The sequence below is a fragment of the Pseudophryne corroboree genome, chromosome 4 (genome assembly GCF_028390025.1).
Source record: "Pseudophryne corroboree isolate aPseCor3 chromosome 4, aPseCor3.hap2, whole genome shotgun sequence".
In the NCBI taxonomy this organism is placed as follows: domain Eukaryota; kingdom Metazoa; phylum Chordata; class Amphibia; order Anura; family Myobatrachidae; genus Pseudophryne; species Pseudophryne corroboree.
In genome coordinates, this window is record NC_086447.1 from 80,232,061 (window position 1) to 80,247,858 (window position 15,798).

Consider the following 15,798-nt stretch of genomic DNA (forward strand, 5'->3'; position numbering starts at 1 on the left):
AAAAAGCTCCCACCAAAAAATAATGTAACTCACGCTAATGTTACCTACATGTGTTTATGCAATCACCAATAGCAACCAGTGCTGTGCGCCGAGCCTAGTGCAGAGGTTCTCAAACTTGGTCCTTGTGGGCCCACACAGTGCATGTTTTGCAGGTAACCCAGCAGGTGCACAGGTGTATTAATTTCATTACTCACTGACACATTTTAAAAGGTCCACCGGTGGAGCTAATTATTTCACTTGTTATTCTGTGAGGAGACCTGCAAAACATGCACTGTGTGGGCCCCGAAGGACCGAGTTTGAGAACCTCTGGCGTAGTGGTTTGGTATGGTTCTAAATATTCACAGTGTTATGGTTTCACATTTATTTCAAGAATAATCAAACCAGCTAAACTCATGTAATTTGGACCTATTTCTGTTCTAACAGTATTACTAACATCAATAGCATTAATTTCCAGTCATTTCCAGTCAATTCCGACAACGTCACAGCTCACTGTATTATTATCACCAATATTGGGCAAAAGCTAAAGCAAGTTGGCTGGCTAAACTAAGTGACAGAACAGCAGCACAAACACATGGCAGTCTAAAAGAATATAACACATCTATGTGACATAGTGACACAGCAGTGGCAGGAAGGATGGCAGTTGAATAAACTAAACCTTTGCAATGTTTGCATTAATCAAGGGCTAAAGACCTAGAAGATAAAGCCTAATATAATATATTAACAACACACTTCTCCAGCAAATCACAGGCCTCAGGCCAGTACTGGTACTGGAAATGGAGAGGTTCTAAAACTCGGTCCTCAGGACCCCACACGGTCCATGTTTTGCAGGTCACCTGCAGATTTTCTAAAATGTGGCAGTTAGTGATACACATTGCAGCTGCTGGGTGACATGGAAAACGTGAACCGTGTGGCGTCCTAAGGACCGAGTTTGAGAACCACTGGAATACAGTAACAAGCTAGTAGTCTTTATATCAATACTGTAAGGTGGGCAAAGCCCATAATGACAAGTGGTGCACAGTGGAAGTGTCCTTGGGTCCTTCCACGCACCCTCATGTTGTATATTAAAAAGAATATGCACAGTTAAACAAATTAAGAACTTCAGTGGCATGGACAGGTCAACAAGGTCAAAAGGTCGACATGGTCAAAAGGTCGACATGGTCAAACGGTCGACAGGAGGCATTTTCTTAGCAATGAAAAACTTTTTGTATAAGAGTCTGAGGCAAGTCAGGAACTGCTGTTGTGGAAACCTAGACTCGAGTTGGAATTTGGTAGTGTGGACACATAGCCTTGTCTAAAACCAGATGCACTTATGGCAGATACTGGATGTAGATATAATGCTACCATAGGCATCATGGCTTCAGTGATCTAATATGCAACAAGATGGCGGCTGTAATGCAGGTGTGACCTGCTACAGCCTTGCAGCATTTTCTCCAGCAATGCGTACTCATCACAGTAGCGCTATGCCGAGGGAGGCAGCGATCCATTTGCAGCACGGCTTTCCCTTAGAAGCTAATGGATCGTGGGTTTGCATCTGAGATCCTTGGGCGTTGTGCTGCGTACGCTATGCAGCAAGGCTGTAGCCGGATGCATCTGTATCAGTGTTTCTGGACAAAAAATATACGTTATGGTAAGAATTTACCATTGATAACGGTATTTCTCCTATGTCCAAAGGTTCCACAGGATAACAATGGGATATGATGGAGCGATAGCAGATTGGCACCAAACGATCACAAGCTTTCAGTCCTCCCAGGATGCAACGGGCCCGTCCATATATCCCCGCCCACTGGATCAGGCAAATCAGTTGGATTCCAAAGCAATTAGGCAGGAGCATCATGCAGAGCCCTATTCAGGAGAGAAGAACACACATGCACACCCTTCTGTACAAGTAGGAAGAGGATTAGTGAGCAGAAAGATCCTCAAATCATGTGCGTCAGGGGGGGAAACCTGTCGACATAGGAGAAATACCGTTATCAACGGTAAGTTCTTACCATAATGTATATTTCTCCGGCTGGGTCCACAGGTTATCCACAGGATAACAATAGGATTTCCCAAAGCAATTTTGTAGTGGTGGGGATGCTCCTATTTGGACAGGAGAACCTTACGCCCGAATTCAGCGTCATGAGAGGCAAAAGTATCCAAGGCATAATGTATAATGAATGTGTTAATGGAAGACCATGTGGCTGCCTAACATATCTGTTCTGCTTAAGCACCATGTTGTGCTACCCATGAAGGACCTACCTTACGTGTAGAGTGAGTTGAGACATTAGCCGGAACAGGGAGATCAGCTCGAGAATATGCTTCTAAAATCGTCATTCGAAGCCATCTTGCTAGCGTCTGTTTAGTAGCAAGCCATCCTCTCTTGTGAAATCCGTAGAAAATGAAAAGAGAATCTATCTTTCTGATGGCACTGGTATGGTCCATGTAGATCCTTAATGCCCGGACTACGTCCAGTGACGCTTCTCCCGCAAAAAGTCCGGATACCTGAAAAGCCGGGTCTACAATTTCTTCATTAAGGTGGAATTTATATACCACCTTAGGAAGATACCCAGACCTAGTTCTGAGAACTTCTTTATCTGGATAAAAAAAAATCAGAAAAGGAGATTTACATGACAGCGCTCCTAAATCTGACACTCTTCTAGCTGATGCCATAGTCAGTAGAAAGAGAACTTTAGCTGCCAACCATTTAAGATCCACTTTATTAAGTGGTTCAAACAGAGCAACTTGAAGAGCTTTGAGAACTAAACTTAAGTCCCAAGGTTGAATGCGCAGCATTTCTTGAAAAAAAGTACGCACATCCTTTATATTGGCAATTTTCTTTTGGAACCATACAGTTAATGATGATACTTGCACTCTCAAGGAAGCCACCTTCAAACCCTTATCCATTCCTGCTTGAAGGAAATCTAAGACCCTGGAAACTTGGAAAGATTTTGGGTCTATATTTCTTTCACTGCACCAATGAATATAGACCTTGCTCTGAGCATAGTTTGAATTACTTGTTGTGAGAATCCTCTTTACTTCAGAACAGGGGTTTCAAGAGCCACGCCGTCAATGACAGTCGATCCAGATGCCTGTGATAACAAAGACCCTGCATCAGTAGATCTGGATGCTGATGGAGCAGAACTGACGCATCATCCACATCCTCTGCAGATCCATGTACCAATGCCTTCTGGGCCAAGCCGGAGCTATTAGAATCATGGCACCCTTTGCTTGTTTTATTTTCCTCACCACCCTGGGTAGCAGGATGATCGGAGGAACCAGATACGCCAGATGAAAGTCCCATTTCACTGACAAGGCGTCCACAAAGATCACTCCGGGATCCTTTCATCTTGACCTGTATGCTGGCACTTTGTTGGTCAGACAGGATGCCATGAGATCTATCTCTGGCAAACCCCACTTGTCTATCAGAGTCTGAAATGCTTCCGGGTGAAGAGCCCATTCGCTTGCTTGAATGGTGTGTCAACTGAGAAAGTCCACTTCCCAGTTTAGGTCTCCCAAAACGAACACTGCGGACAATACTTGAAGATGGAGTTCTGCCCACTTTAGTATGTGACTTACCGCCTTCATTGCTTTTTGGCTGCGAGTTCCTGCCTGATGGTTGAGGTATGCTACTTCCGTTGCATTGTCAGAGCGGATCTGGATTGGTTTTCCTTGCAGAGTGTCCTTTGCCTTAATCAGTGCCATGAATATGGCTCAAAGTTCGAACAGGTTTATTGGCAGGCAACTTTCTTCTTTGGTCCTTTGTCATTGGAACCATAATTTTCCGGACACTGCTCCCCAGCAATGAAGACTGGCATCTGATGTCAGGACCTCCCAATCTGATATCCAAAAGGGTCTCCACTTGTCTAGATGGGATGTCTGTAGCCACCAGGCTAATGACCTTTTTACCTTTTCTGAAAGTACTATGGTCTGTTTCTTTATTGTCTGTACTCCATTCCATCTGGCCAGAATCAGTTGCTGCAGATGTCTTGAGTGGAATTGTGCATACTCCACCATGTCGAATGTTGACACCATCAAACCCATCAGTCGCATCGCTATGAGTCCTTGACTGTACCTTGGCTATCTTGTCCCGAGGTAAAAATATTTTCTGCAGACTTGAATCCAGTACAGCCCCCAAGTGAGTCATTCATTGTGACGGAATCAGAGATGACTTTGCCCAATTTATGAGCTATCCGTGCTCCTGTAGACAGTCTATTGTCTGTTGGAGATGGCCCAGGAGCAATTCCTGGGTTTGTGCCAGGATTAAAAGGTTATCAAGGTATGGAAAAATTATTTTCCCCTGCTTGCAGAGATAAGCTGCCATAGCTACCATAATTTTGGTAAATACTCTGGGGGCTGTGGCTAACCCAAAGGGTAAAGCATGAAACTGGAAATGCTGCTGGAGGATGGTGAACCTGAGATAACATTAATGAGACAGTGCTATAGGAACATGTAGGTAAGCATACTGTATATCCAGGGATACCATATAATCCCCTGGTTCCATGGCCAAAACTATGGAGCGTACTGTCTCCATGTGGAACTGCGGTACCAAAATGTATTTGTTTAGCATTTTGAGATTGAGAATGGGCCGAAACGACCCATTTGGCTTCTGAACCAAAAGCAGGTTGGAGTAAAACCCCTGTCCCCATTGTGCAGAGGGTACTGGAACAATTACTCCTGACTGAAGCAATTCTGAACTGCTTCTTGCAAAGCCCTGGCCTTCACCTCTACCTGAGATGGACTGGTGCAGAAGTACCTTTGAGGAGGATGCTTCTTGAAAGGGAAAACATAACCCAGAGATACCACTTCTAGCACCCAGGCATCTGTTGTAGACCACTGCCATATCTGTGCAAAATGAAGAAGTCAGCCCCCTACCCTGGGATCCCCCAAGCAGAGGCCCGCACCATCAGGCTTATGGCTTATCTTCTGGTTTGGATGCTGGCCCTCTGGTGGCCCAATGCTTCTTTGTCTAACCAAACTTATTGTATTGGGGCTTACGTTCACTTTTTCCTTTTGCTTTTCCTTGCGACCGAAATGGCCGAAAAACCGGACCCTTAAGCCTGAGGTTATATGTGGCAGGAAACCTGACTTTCTTGTATTCTGCTTCTGATTCCAGAATATCTGTCAATTCCTTACCAAACAGAATATTCCCAGCAAAAGGAAAAGATTTCAGAACCTTTTTTGATTCTGAATCAGCTTTCCATGTACGTAACCAAACTGCTCTACGAGCAGCTACTGTTAAGGCTGATGCTTTAGAAGCAATAGTACCCATATCTATTACCGCTTCTTCCAAGAATACTGCAGCCTGTTTCATGTGAGCTATATGGGATTCTTGCTCCCTAGAAGGTGCTGAAAACCCGTTTTCCAGTACCTCAGCCCATTCTGCTACTGCTTTTGCCATCCAAGCTGAAGCCATAGCTGGCCTTATGACTGCCCCCGGCAGAGAAATATGGTTTTCAAAAATCCATCCACTCTTGTGTCTGTGACATCATCTAATGACGTTGACGGCAAAGGCAATATAGATTTTCGCACTAATCAAATGACATGCGTATCTACTTTAGGAGGCACTTCCTTTTTAAACAATTCTCAGTTGGAAAAGGATAATTGGAATCCCATTTTCTGGGAACATCTGTATTTTTTTTTATTGGATGTAGCCCAAGCTTCTTCTATGATTTCCGTCAGCGGTTCTGATCCTGGAAACTCTATCCTAACTGTTTTGGGAAGTTTAAACACATGTGCCTTAGTTTTTTTTTTTTAATAATACAATTTTTATTGTTTAAAGGCATACATGAAAGAACAGGAAAAGTTGAGCGTCACATACATATGGTGCGGTAGACTATTAAAACAGAAATAATGATGAGAGTGACTAATCCAGAATACATCTTGTTAACATAAACAAGGACTTCGATTACAATATTGCGGATTGGAATGCAAATTGAGAATGCAGAATAATATGTCTCCTTGAGACTATGACAAAAATAGAACAGAAAGGTAGTAAGCAGGAGGACATAGGAAGAGAATAAGAGGAAAAGAAAAAGAAAAGAAACAGAGAAAGATATAAAAAGAAAACAAATAAATAAAAGACAAGGGGAGGGAATGGAAGAGGGTAGGGTGGGGGAGGGGGAAGAGATCATCGTTATTTATGAAATAAAATAAAAGATAAGGGCATATTCTGTGTACAAAGATTTAGTCAGAATGAGCTATAAAGCCAGTGTTGGTTGGGATTATGAGTTAGCGATGACCCGGAGATGGTGCCAGTCTGTGTTTTCAAACACTTTCATAACTCTATCACGAGTAGATGAGTCTAGAGACATAATAAATGGGGACCATTTGGTATAAAACTGGTCAACGTGCCTATCCAAGTCTGGAAATGTATTATTCCTATCGAAATAAAGGATTTGTAAGAGTTTCAATTTTAATTCCTGTAAGGAAGGAGAGGAAGAGGAAATCCAATGGATGAGAATTACTTTCTTTGCAAGTGTCACAATGGTAACCAGCAATGGGACATGAGAGGAGAGTTCTTTGTTAGGAAGCCAATTTTTAAAGTTCGCACATAGGTAGGCTAGAGGGTCTGGGAGAACATGAGTAGAGAATAAAAAGTTTATATATACAGTTACCTTGTTCCAAAAGCGTTTTATTTTCCCACATTCCCAGAAACAGTGGTAAAAGTTAGCATGTAAGCAGTGACATTTAGGACAAGAATCTGAGGTGTCTGGAATCATATGTTTTCTCTGAGCAGGAGATATGTAGGCCCTGTGTATAGTTCTCCAGTGTACTTCCTGAAGATATGAGGATTTTAAGAACTTTAAGGTTTTAGAACAATGCTCAGTGAGGATTAAAGGGGAAGTAATGTCAGGGATATCATTTTGCCATGTAGATGTCAGCGCATGCCATGATTTCGTGTTAGAGATCGGTAGTAGTATAGAATAAAGAAATTTTATACAGTAAGGGACAGCATTTAATAAACGCAATAGGGAATTAATGGGATCAGTTGAGTTTTGATATCTGGTTTTAGGATCCAGCGAAAAGGCAAAGTGCCGTGTTTGTAAATACATGAAAAAATTAGAGGTGTGAAGTGAAAATTGTGATTGGAGAGTAGAAAAGGACAATATTTGTCCTCCAGGATCAAAGACCTGTGAGGTAAGTGAGAGACCTTTGTCTTTCCATGTGTGGAAGATTGGATTAGTTATCGAGGGAGAAAAGGAGGGGTTGCCCCAAACGGTGTTGTATGGGGAAGAAGTCGGATTTCTCATCATTTTTTTGTTAATGGAAATCCAGGCTAGATAAGTGTCGTGAAATAAAATATGATGGAGAATATTCGCAGGTATATCTGATTTTTTGGAATGAAGGAGGGCACCAGGAGAGTAAGGGTTAAATAGAGCGGTGTCCAGAGAGTTAGAGGTGTATGTAGATTTAGAAAGGAGCCAGTCTGAGATATATCTGAAATGCGTGGCTAGTGAGTATAATTTTAAGTTTGGGAGGGAGAATCCTCCGTGGGATTTGTGAGTCTGAAGTTTATGGAAAGCGATCTGAGGGCGTTTGTTTTGCCAAATGAATCGTGAAGTAATCTGGTCAAAACGTTTCATGTCAGCTGTAGAGAGGTTAATTGGTAACATTTGAATTAAGTAGAAAATTTTAGGGAATATGATGGATTTAACTACCGCTATTCTTCCAATAATAGATAATGGTAAGTTAAGCCATGAGTCGTATAGAGAGGAAATTTTGGTGAGGATCGGGGTAAACTTGAGTTTGTATAATAAGGACACATCTGATGGAATAGTTAATCCTAGATATTTGATTTCTGATTTATGAGTAACTGCTGAAAAAGGAAGTGAGGGGGATTGTGTAGGGGGCTTGGGACCTTCCAACGTTAGAATGTCTGACTTAGACATATTTATCTTGAACCCTGATTGGACGCCAAAATCAGATATCAAAGAAAACAAAGAGGGTAAGGAGGTAGAAGGGTTGGACAAGAAAAGTAAAAGGTCATCCGCATATAGAGCGAGTTTTAGTGGGAAAGACCCTACTGAGATACCGTGAATGGAAGAAGAGTTCCTGATAGAGATTGCCAGTGGTTCAATGGCAATGGCGAAAAGTAGGGGGGAAAGAGGGCATCCCTGACGTGTACCTTGAGAAACTGCGAATGGGGTGGACAAGTGGCCATTACAATATAGCTGAGAGGACGGAGAAGTGTATAAGGTCTGAATAAAGGAAATGAAAGAAGAAGGGTACCCGAAATGTTGCATAGAGTTGAAAAGGTGAGGCCATTCTAGAAGGTCAGACGCCTTTTCTGCATCCAAGGCTAAGACAATGGTGTGTGAAGAGGAGGGGTGAAATTTCAGATGTTGGATTACAGAGAGAACCTTGCGTACATTAGTCACCGAATGTCTGCCCCAGATAAACCCAGATTGGTCCGGGTGTATTATATGGGGGAGAGTATATTTTAGTCGGTCAGCTAAGATTTTTGCAAAAATTTTATAATCCGAATTCAGTAGAGAGATGGGACGATAAGAGCCAGGGAGGGAGGGGTCTCTACCCGGCTTTAGCAGGATTTTGATTATGGCATTATTAAAGTAGAGGGGTATGGATTTAGAAGTAATTATTGAGTTAAACAGAGCCAGAAGATGTTTATCAATTTTATCTATTAGGAGTTTGTAGAACTCGTTAGAAAAGCCATCAGGGCCTGGAGCTTTGTTGAGTTTCAGGTGGCTAATAGTTGAGCGGACTTCTTCTAGAGTAATGGGGTTAGTTAGTGATTCGATAAATTCAGAGGGGAGTTGAGGAAGAACAGGGAAGGACCAGGAGTGGCAATTACCTACGGATGAGGGAGATTGACCTGAGTATAATGTTTCGTAGAATTGTTTCATAAGAGAAGTGATTTGTTGGGGGTCATTAGTTAAAGAGCCATCGGGTAGCTTTAGAGGGTGAACTAACATAGGAGGAGCAGTACCTTTCAAGATGTTTGTAAGTAATTTACCTACTTTATTTCCAAAATTATGAAATCGAAAATCGACTTTAAATTTGTATTTGTCTCCCATCAGAGAGAGAAATTCGTTAAACTGAAGTTTTAGTGATAGATATGAAGATTTGTGAGATTGAGTGGGGTAGGTTTTATAAGCTTGATAAGCGGAAGAAAGTGCACGTTGCATATCTAAATAAGATTGAGCGTATTGTTTCTTAAGGGCTGAAGTGTAGGAAATGATGCTACCTCTAAGTACTGATTTGGCTGTTTGCCAAAATAGAGGGGGATCTAGCTCTGAATGTTGCTCATTTGAGAAGTAGAAGGAGTCCCAAGTCACCTGTAATGAGTCGCAAAACTTCTTGGAGTTAGAAAGATAAGAGGGGAATCTCCATTGCGGGGACTTATTTCGAGAAGGGTGAAGAGTGTATGAAAACCATATCAAGGCGTGGTCGGAGATAACTATGGGTTCAATGGCTGAGTCTGAAACCGACGGGAAAAGATGTTGGGATATGAAGACATAGTCAATTCTGGAATAAGTGTCGTGTGCGGAAGAGTGGCAGGAAAATTCCCTCTCAATCGGGTGAAGCGCATGCCAGATATCTATCAGTTGTAGAGAATCAGAAAAAAGAGAAATGCCTAGATTAGGGAGATGTTGAGGGGTCCTAGAGGTGTTGGAGCGGTCTAAGTAGTTGGAAGAAATTAAGTTGAAATCACCACAAACTATAAGGTTATCATTGGAAAATGGAGTCAATTTAGCTATCAGCATCTGAAAAAATGATTTTTTTGTATGTGGTGGGAGCGTAGATATTGCAGAGGACTAGAGCATGTGAATCGATGGTGAGTTTAGTGATTAGGAATCGTCCATTAGGGTCAATATCAGAGGAAGTTACTGTCATGTTAAGATTGCGTTTTGCCAAGAGGACTACCCCTCTAGATTTAGAGTTAAACAGAGCTGCTGCTAAAAGGGACCAATGTGACATTTGCAATTTCAGGGATTCTTGGTGAGTTAAATGAGTTTCCTGTAGGAATGCAACATTGATGTCTGACTTGGATAGATACATAAGGATTTTGCGTCGTTTAGCCGGAGAATTAATCCCACCAACATTCAGCGTTCCAATTTTTAAGTCTATCATGTGAAAGGCCAGTTATGGTAAAACAATAAAGGATTCGCCCTTAGTTCAAGTAGATGGATCAGTGAGTGGGAAGAGGATATGGGGATGGGGGGGGGGGGGGAGGGGCATGGGAAAAAGAAGAACACAAACAAAAACAAATAGTAAATGTTTGACAAACAAACAGACTTCGGTACCAAAAGAACATTTGGATAACTAGAATTAATCTAAACATTATTTCTATTCCGGAACAAAGCTTCCGATGCTTTCCCGACACCGGCAACTGGGAAAAGTTATGATCTAGAATAAAATGAAGCTAAGCCATAAGATGTATCAATAAACCTAACATGTATTTAAGCTAAACGTTGAGCTGAAATAAGAGCAACCTAGTGATTGAACAATAGTGCTAATCACCAATTATTTATAAGATAACCTGTGAATATAAATTAGACCTTGTTGCATTTCCTATGCATATGTAAAACATTATAAGATAACCTGTAAATATAGGTTTGGCCTTACTTGCATTCCCTAAATAAATGTTAAACAATAAAAGAAATCAAATTGTGATCAAATGGGGCTGAAACCACCCCCATTGGCATTTATCACATGTTCAAAAGGACATTCATACGTATCTGAGTTGAACAGTGACGAACCAGAAGAGGGGGGATTGTGTCCCCTATGGAGGCGTTATGAGTCGAGCCCGAGAGTCAAGAGTCGGGGATAGGGGTAATATCAGCGATATCGTTATGGTCCTCAGAAGATCCTCCCTTGAGATAGGACGACACATCTTCAGGTGTAGAGAAATCTAGGTGATTGTCACCATCATAGATTCGGAGCTTCGCTGGGTAAAGTAGAGAGAATTTTCGTTTGTCGGATGCCAATTTAGAACAAATAGGATTAAAGGCCTTCCTTGCTCTCGATAACTCTGCAGAGAAGTCTTGAAATATGAGCAAACGGTTGTTTTCCCACTGTATAGATTTAATCTTCCTGGAGGCGGACCAGATGGCGACTTTGTGTAAATAATTTAGGCACCTGAACAGTGTAACACGAGGACGGCCCTCCAGGGATCGGGGAGGAGGTCCAACACGGTGCACATGCTCAATTACCAGATCTTTGCATATATCGGCGATACCTAAAAGATTAGGGAGTGTTGTTTGGACAAATTGAGAAAGATTGTCCCCCTTTACCGTTTCCGGGAGGCCTACCAGCCGGATATTATTTCTTCTGGACCTGTTTTCTGCGTCGTCTAACTTCATCCATAATTGATAATTCTCTTTTTCAAGACGTTTGACACAGCCCTGAACATCAGCCATATCATGGCAGAGACCTCCAATTCTATTTTCATTGATAGAGACTTTGTGTGAGAGATGCTGTAGTTGGAGTGAGATGTCTGAAACTGCTTTTGACAGCAATGGAGCCATAGCTTGTGTTATGGCCTCTGTGAGGTCAGCGTATGTAATAGGCGAATCAGGAGAACGATCCATTGAAGGGGAACAGGAGAGTGATTGTGAGGCAATCAGTTTTTTGGGAGCTGGAGAAGAGGGAGGGGTGGTAATTCCAGGGGCCATGGTGGATTAGCTCTCCTTTTTTCTTGACGCACGGGGAGGGAGGAAGGTAGGGCCTTGGGTGCAGAATTGGAGGATAAGAACCGGTCCATCGGTAATAATAAAGATAGAGAAAATGGTGTGCTGACGTATTAATAATAATTCACTGATTTATGAAGTAAGAAAAGGTACACGTGGTATATGTAGGCCGTGGAAGCTGGTCTTAAATATTGTGTTGTTCTGAGAATGCCTTTGATATCAGCCTGGCATGTGGTTAATGACTGGCAGTGGCGTATATAGGGTGGAATAGCAGAGACCCACCTTTAGATCTGCATCAGGAGTCAGGTGTTCGTCTGTAACTGCAAAGCCATGCAGTGTATAGGCAGGCAGCAGATTACTTGCACAGCAATGGCGCTGCTGCGGTTGCTATGGTTACCTGCTCGTGGATCTGTGGAACTGTCTGAGCCGGGTGGCGTGGCTGAGCTCTGCGGCTCTCGTTAGCGGCAGTGTCTTCTCCCAGGACGGGCCCCACAAGTGTGACTGCCTGTCACGATGTGTGCAGCGGAGGAGCGACCGCGACGATGTGCCGTCTGGTGGGAAATTCTTCAGCGTGCGGGCGGCTCGGATGCAGAGCGGTCTCAGTCGCCGGCGGCTTGCTGCACGAAGCGGTGATGGGGCCAGGAGATCTAGCGGCTTAGTGAGGCTGTTAAAACAGCCGTTATAACGGTGCCGGGGTCAGGAAACACCGGAGCTGTGCTGTGATGCGTCCTCACAGCATGAAGCCAGAACCGGAACAGGTGCCTTAGTTTTTAACACCGGCTCTGCTGAATCCTCTAAGGACAGAATAGCCTTCATTGCTTTAATTAATTCAGCTACATCCACTGAGTTGATACCTTCTACCTGTTCTTTGTATGCTGAAGCAGAGAAGATAGAGCTATCATCATCAGATGTATCATGCTGTGTAACCTGTGAATTTGATGATTTATTTACACTCAGTTTATCAGCTAGTTTCATTGGAGAAGCTGTTGGGGCTATACCGTAGGAAGGGAGCTGTATGTATGGTATAATAGTGTACCCTACTCCTGTTATTGAAGCTGTAGGAATTACCCGTTCAGCTATACTGGACAAGGGTTGTGCAAACATTGCCCAAGGTGGATCTACCTGACACTGAACAGGGATCTGCCTTGTAATCTGCTGAAAAGCAAAACAATTTGCACATAGACCATCCTGTACCAGATCCTGAGAGGATAATACAGTTTTGCAGGACAAACATGATTTTATGAGTGTTGGTGTTACTATCAGTGTAACCTCATCACTTTTGCCGCTCTTAGACATGATAAATAATCAGCACTTCCACAGTGCACTACACAATTTGTGAGTGTAATCACTTTACCATTTAAAGTGATATCAATCTGACCCTACCCATGCACCAGCATTGAGGCTCAGAAGAAACCACTGACAAACATCACAAAACATACCCAGAAAGACTAAGAAATCTCAATATGTATAGTTTGGAGCAGAGAAGGGAAAGGGGGGACATGATAGAAACTTTCAAATATATGAAGGGTTTTAACAAAGTCCAGGAGGGAAACATTCTCCAAATGAAGAGAAGCAATAGGACACGAGGACATGCACTGAGACTGGAGGGGGGGAGGTTCAGGGGAAATTTGCGGAAAAATTATTTCACAGAAAGGGTAGTGGACAAGTGGAATAGCCTCCCATCAGAGGTGGTAGAGGCTAAGACAGTAGAGCAATTTAAACATGCATGGAATAGACATAAGGATATCCTTACAAAGAAATAAGGATCAAATAAGGTTAGTGATAAAAAAAAAAGGGGCAGACTAGATGGGCCAAGTGGTTCTTATCTGCTGACAAATTCTATGTTTCTATGTTTCTATATATAGTCAGCAATCACACTAGCAGTCAGTCACATGTTATATATTAGTCATATGAGGATATTATCAACTACAAACACATTTCAAAGTATGTAGGAGTACATGTTACTGCATTTTGTTCTATACAAATCTTTAACGTATTCAGAAGCAATGCGAAGAAAACCACAGTAATGTACACAGACTCATATGCAATGGGCACTAAACATAACTATTCATACTAACCAAAGTAGATAGAAATTTAGTGCTGTATAACCCATACTCAGTAGAGTGGGATACAGGGAGACTCCCCTCACTTCCAAGATCGATAAATACGTTGATCGCTGATTGGATCCAGACGCTACTAGTGTACACTGTCGCTCTGGGAACTTTAGGTGAACACAGACGCATTGTGTACACAGATGCTACGGTCACACAGACGCCTGTACTGTGACCGGGTCTCCTCGCGGTAGATTTATAGTGAACACAGACGCAGCGGCCTATGCTGTGACCAAGACCCCTCGTGGTAGCATCTGAGACGGAAGTGAGGCAACAGTTCATGGCGGGAGACCGATGGAAACTGGTCATGAACTGGGGGGAGGGGCGACCAGGAGAGCATCTGACTCCCCACCGCTGACATCAACCCTAGGGATCGCAGCCTCATACTATTCCTGGTGCCTTATGATCCCTAATGCCTTGCGCTGGAGCACCCGTGGTGGCGGCGCGCCAGCTACTGTTTGGTAGTCTCCTCCAAAACCAGTGCGGCTGTGTCCGAATTCCCCTTCTAAGCTGAACCGATGCCTTACCTTCTCCCCGTGTTCCGGCTACAGCCTGGTAATGTCTGCTGGACCTGCTAGTATATCCAACACAGACACCTGCCGAGACAGCACTGTACCGTGGGTAAGCGTTGTTGCGACCCGGCGGAGAGTTGTTGGAGCGACTCTTTCCAATATGCGTATAAGACGCTGTTAGGAAAGATCACTCAAAAACATAGTAAGACTATAAAAAATAAAATAAGAAAGCTTAGGGCTGCCAAAAACAGCAGCCCTCTGACCATGGTCTGGCTCCTGCCACACCAAACAAAAAACTGATTTGCCTGAGCCAGTGGGCGGGGATTTATGGACGGGCCCATTGCATCCTGGGAGGACTGAAAGCTTGTGATCGTTTCGTGCTATTGCTCCATCATATCCCATTGTTATCCTGTGAATAACCTGTGGACCCAGCCGGAGAAAATTAGAATGAACTCTCTGCGTATGATGTAACAGGGCACAGGTGTTTAGGTGGTTAACTTCCCTACCACTACATTTGTCACATATTGCTTGACAAATGTTGTCAGGAATTTGGAAAATATATTTCCAGATGGAAAAGGTAGACACAAATATCATCCTCCTGAATTTTATCAACTTGTTCTCCATTCATCATCATCATTAGAGTCAAAATGTTGTGTATAGGTGACCGGTGTCTGGAATCACATTGGTCAGCATACCAACGTTGGGATCCCGACTGCCCGGAGTATAACTACAACCTGAGTCAAATACACAATTATCCCTTTCATGCTGTTGCACACTTCAGTTTATCTACACCCTCATCATCATCATCACATTTTCTTCTGCTTATCCTCACATTTGCAGAGGATTCAGAAAAGGTGTCAGAATCAGAAATGGAAGACTCACAAAAAGGACTCATAGACACCCTTAAGGGGAGATTCAATTATGTGTTCACTGCGCGGGGAAAAGCTCTGGGTTACTTGCCTGGGGCTATTTAATTATCCATCATTTTTCCTGTGTGGTAAATAAAGCACTGGACACAGAGCCAACCCTAGGCATATGCAAACTAGGCAATTGCCTAGGGGCATGCGAGCCAAGCATAGAGCCGGCTCAAGCTGGGGCAGCGGCAGTTTTCGGGGCCCCTGCCACTGTGCAGGTCCCATACCGCTTCTTTCATGCTCCAGCCTCAGCAGCCCCACTGCTAGCTGGTGAGGTGCGCCCAGCTGCTTCTTGTACCGTTTACTTAGCCGGCAGGCACCGCTGCAGAAGTCCGCCTGCCTGCTCCGCCCCCTCCCGAATCCCCACTCCCGGCAGCAGTGTCTCTTGTGAGAGACGTTTCTCCCAGCTCACTCTGAGGTATGCCACTACCAAAGTGCCCTGTAGCCATGAGGAGCCGCGATGACTGAGGGGGGAAGCAGGACTCCAGCCTGAGAGAGTCAGCCCAATCTCCAGCAGCAGCATCAGGTTCCCCCAGGTTGGAGTGGGACAGCAGCAACCAGCAGCAGTGACTCTGGTAAAACACATCTGTCTGTCACTGTCATAACTGTTTTGTCCCCAATGCCAATCTCT

At 43.5% G+C, this 15,798-nt stretch overlaps 1 pseudogene; it reads right to left on the reverse strand.

Moving 5' to 3' along the window:
• Positions 1-15,798, reverse strand: part of LOC134911121 (cytochrome P450 2C15-like) — a 132,933-nt pseudogene that overhangs the window by 96,322 nt on the left and 20,813 nt on the right.